Source organism: Rhipicephalus microplus, unplaced genomic scaffold (assembly GCF_043290135.1).
Source record: "Rhipicephalus microplus isolate Deutch F79 unplaced genomic scaffold, USDA_Rmic scaffold_67, whole genome shotgun sequence".
Taxonomy (NCBI): domain Eukaryota; kingdom Metazoa; phylum Arthropoda; class Arachnida; order Ixodida; family Ixodidae; genus Rhipicephalus; species Rhipicephalus microplus.
The window spans coordinates 339586-344369 of NW_027464640.1; positions in this window are offsets into that span (position 1 = coordinate 339586).

Consider the following 4784-nt stretch of genomic DNA (forward strand, 5'->3'; position numbering starts at 1 on the left):
TCTTGTAGACAGCGGATAGTATATGAATTGATCAGCCTGTAATTTTTCAAATTCTTCATGTCCTCTTTCTCATGAATTGAGATTAAGAGGCATAGCACCGCAGCGAAAACGGCTCATTTATATTTATGCTGCTCCTCCGGGCGACGCTTTCCTGCGTTTTGTATGCCCTGCTTAAGCGTGGCTTCGACTTCAAATGCTTGGAATGCTGACCCACTAGATCCATTGACGCCTGTAGCCGCGGATCTACCTGTGCAGCAAATATAGTTTGACATCATGAGCCTCGTCAAGCAACCCGGGTCGTATACAGTGACATGTCCATTCTGATGTGCATCTTACACGGCACCGCAGCAAGCGCATATGCACGCCCACCGAGACCAACTTTCCTTGAACACGGCACCGCTGCAGCTAAAACGGCGCATTCATCACTACGCTGCTCTTCCAGGTTAGATATTTCGCAAATGCTTCATGTTGTAATAAACAGTGACTACGGCCTCGTTGCGTTGTCGTGACCACCTGAACTTTGCAGTGCTATGAAAGAGCGTTTGGCTGTCAAATGTGGACTCGACGTACTTCGGGTTGGTGACGTTGAGCTGAATCCCGGGCCTAGCGCCAAAATGTGAAATATGTTGAGTAGTTTTTTTTTGTCAACTGCACAGTGCATAGAAGCTGGATTGAAGAGCATATCGGATAGGGTGTCAGCACTCGAAGGTAATGTTGGTTCTCCATTATTTAAGCCCAAGTCGGATAGCGGGGTACACGATACAGTGCATCGAATTGAAGCTGCTCAAACTCGATTTCATGAGGGCGTCAGAGGCACAAAAGAAGGTCATATAAATGCAAACGCTGAAGTAAAGCTTCTTACAGAAAGAGCGTCGCAGCTGGAGTGCAATACCACAAATACCGCTTCATCCAGTTCCGCTACGTATGCATGTCTAAGAAACTCCTGAAAATCACGTCCAGATGTGGTGACACAGAAAATAGGCTCAGACGCTGTAACTTGCTATTTTTGGAATGGAAGATGATAAAAACGAGGACTTGAATACATATGAGCAGAAGGGAATGAAATTTTGCTCTGAAACAAAAAAAAAACCAGTTCACAGACTTGGTCGTTTTGCTGCTGGCAAGAACCGGCCTGTAATGGCAAATTTCGTTCTCTTTGAAGATAAGCAGGGCATTCGCGCTGCAGCTTGTAACTTGAAAGGATCCACGTTTTCAGTGCGGGAAGACTTCTCTTTACCTCCATTATAAGCCAGAAGTGAGTTTATCGAATTTACCAAAAATGAAAACAAGCCCTAGCCAGTCGTTCGTCTGCGCATGAGCGATAAAACTTACATCTGTGATAGCGCTACTAACGCAGTGAAGCTGTCCGCTAGATAGCAGAGCCACTAGCTTGCGAATGTCGCTAAAGAAATGCGAAGCAAATATGAATCGCCTGTGTCTGTTTCCTTTACTAACATTCGCAACTTACTGCGCAAGTGTCATCTCATCTGTTCGTTTCTGTAAGACAGCTTTTCTGATGTCCTTGAGTTCGTTGAAATATTGCTTACTCGGTATGTTGGTGACAGTGAGATTATTCATGGGAATACGACTTATCATGTTTTTCAGTGTGATCGTCGAATAAATCGCAGGGGAGGTGTTCTCATTGCTATAAAAAATAAAACACGTTTTTGCCGTCAATACAAATTGAAACTTGAAAATTGTCTGGGTGACGTGCACAAATTCTACGACAAAAATGCTGGTAGGCGTATGTTACCGCCCTTCTAATTCTGAACAGTTATATATAGATCATCTTCGTAGCAGCACCGCTTTAGCTACTGAGAAATACCGCACTTATAATGTATATTTGTTTGGGCATTTCTACTTGCCACAAATTGACTGGAACAATTATTCATCCATGTTCCAAGTGTCTGTCGAATTTGTGAATCTCGCCCTATAGATTTTAATTTCTCTCGAGTAATCAACCAGTGAGCACGGGCAATAATATTTTGGATTTATTACTTACCACAGATTCCGATAACATAGGGGAAATCTCGTTACTTATTCTCAGTATCCATAAGCTTGTTAATTTAATGACAAACACTCCTATCAAAGTCTCGGGTAAAATTTAAAAAAGTCATGAAGACTACAGTCAGGCCAATTAGAGTGGCATGAGTTCTGACTTTGAAGAATTCTATAACTACACATTCTTGTCGTCATGGTTAAGTCATACCGTCGATGAAAATTGGCCATTGTAGATAAGATTACTTTAGTAATAGACAAATACGTACCTGATGTTTTCATATCTAATGATTACAGAAACGTATGGTTTAACAAACATTTCCGAACCCTGAGAAATAAAAAAAAAACGACTTCACAGGACCGCGGCGCGTGCTTCTCTGTTTGGAATGTATACAGAATGTCTTAAAAATTACAGTTCTACGTTATTCACTGCAAAAAAAAAGCATTTTAAACAAGACCTACTTTCATTATCAAAATGCAATCCCAGAAAATTCTGGCGACGATTATCACCAGTTTCTGCTGTTGCAGATATTACATTGAAGGGCAATTAAAAATCTCCTCGCCAAGAGATCAGTGAGCAAGTGCATTTAATAAGTTGTTTTCTTCCGTATTCCCACGGGAAGATTATTTTAGTGTTCCTGACTTTTCGAAACTTGATTGCCCCTGCATGGCACCCGTAGATATTAACGTTTAGGACACCACCGAACTAATCAGCAGCCTTAAAATTTCTGCTTCTAGTGGCTTTGACAATATCTATTCGGAGATACTAAAATTACAATTTCCCAGTCCTCCCAGATATTTCACATCTTTAGACACTATTTGCCTACTGTTCAGCTTCGCAGTGACGGGAAAATTGCAAAACTTTTTCCTGTATTTAAAGACGGGTGTAAATATCGAGTTGAAAATTATCGTCCCATCTCGTATTCTCTACCAACTGGTAATTACTTGAACATATTATTTCGTCTCACATTTACAATCATCTTGAATTAAACATTTCTTAAAGCTGCACCCAGTATGGCTTCAGGAAAAGTTTCTTTTGCGAGACACAACTATTACAATTCACGACAGACCTACACACTGACTTGGACATAAACACACAGGCAGATTACGTTTTTTTATAGATTTTTCGAAAATTTTTGACCGTCTCGCCCATTGTAGTCTAATTTACAAACTGTCTGCCCTCAAATTAGAACATTCAACGCTATCATGGCTCTGAAATTTTCTTTCATTTCGTGAACAGCTCACATTCGCAAATGGTATTCATTCACATTTCGCAGAAGTCAGTTCGGGTGTACCCCAGGATAGCACCCTTGGCCATCTATTCCTAATCTTTATTACCGATCTGCCGACTAGCAGTTCATCTTACATACACCTTTCCACAGATGACTGTGTCATTTATCGAGTTAAAACATTTTCCGCTGATCATGTTGCCCTTAAGAGTGACCTAGACTTCGTTAGCAGTTAATGTACTAAGTGGTTAATGAGTTTGAACACAAAAAATGTTAAATAATGTCCATTTTTCCAAATAACTAGATTTACGCTTTTTTATACAAAATTAACAATAGCGAGGTATCTCGAACCAACTCATACAAATATTTATGGGTTACGATGGACTCGACGCTTTCATGGTCCTCCCACATAACTTCCATTTGTTCCATAGAGTCCGAAACTCTGTTACTTGAGTCGAAATCATCACTCCACGCTGAGCGTTCGCAAACTAGATTATTCGAAAGTTTTTACGCCCACAGTTGGAATATGCCTCGCCATTCTGTTCCCCTCATCAATTCTATTTAACGCAGATCGTCGAAGTCATTCGAAACAGAGCAGCCCGTTTCATCGCTCAGAACTCCCAACGTCATAGCAGTGCTTCACAAATCAAACGCAATATTGATTTACAGTCCTTCGTCATCCGCCGTAAGATGGCCATTCTTGCGTTGTTCCACAAGTAGACCCATTACATGAAGACATCTCATTTCCTTCTGCACAGACCGGATGGCAAGCCAGCACGCACGCAGCTGGCTTGCCATCCAGCACGCAGCTGGCTTGCACGCAGCTGGCTGCAGTGTTGACGCAAAGTCAACACTGCAGCTTTATGCTTCTTTTTGGCAGAACAAGTGCGTTCAACCTATAGCTATTTTGCCACAGGCAATCTCACTGTGTAATGATATTCCCAATGTGATAGTTTCAGTGACAAGCAACAAGGGGTTCCGCGAGCAACTACACTAACTACACCTAGCATCACTTCATAGCCATTTACATACATGTGCATTTAATTGGTGACGACATTTTCTTTGTAATCATTGTTTTTGTTATCAGCGCCGCCTATCCCCTTTGTATAGTTCAACTGTATACGTTCTCATTGTTGTTTTGTATATTTTTCCCCTGTATACGCTCCCTTAAATTATTCTGTCAGAAGAGCCTGTAAGGTATGCTAAAAAATGATATTGGCATTCTCCCAAGATTCTGGTACCCCCGCCATCAAGAGATACTGTGCTAGCATATTAGGTTAAAATGGTTTGTAACAAGCATCATGTAGTTAAGGTTCACATGTTGTCTACGATCGAAAGAGGTTCCGCCGATCAGATGACTCGGTCGAAACAGTGCTCCTCCTCCTCCTAAAGCAGTGCAGTAGTACAGAGCTTAAACCGGCCACTTTTTATTTTAACGTCAACAGACAGACGCTGGGAGCTTTGATGTGCACATGACTACGTCAGCATGCAATAAGTTTCCAGATGTTTCTACATGTCCCCATAAGAATCAAATAGAAAAGGAATCGATTCGGTCGC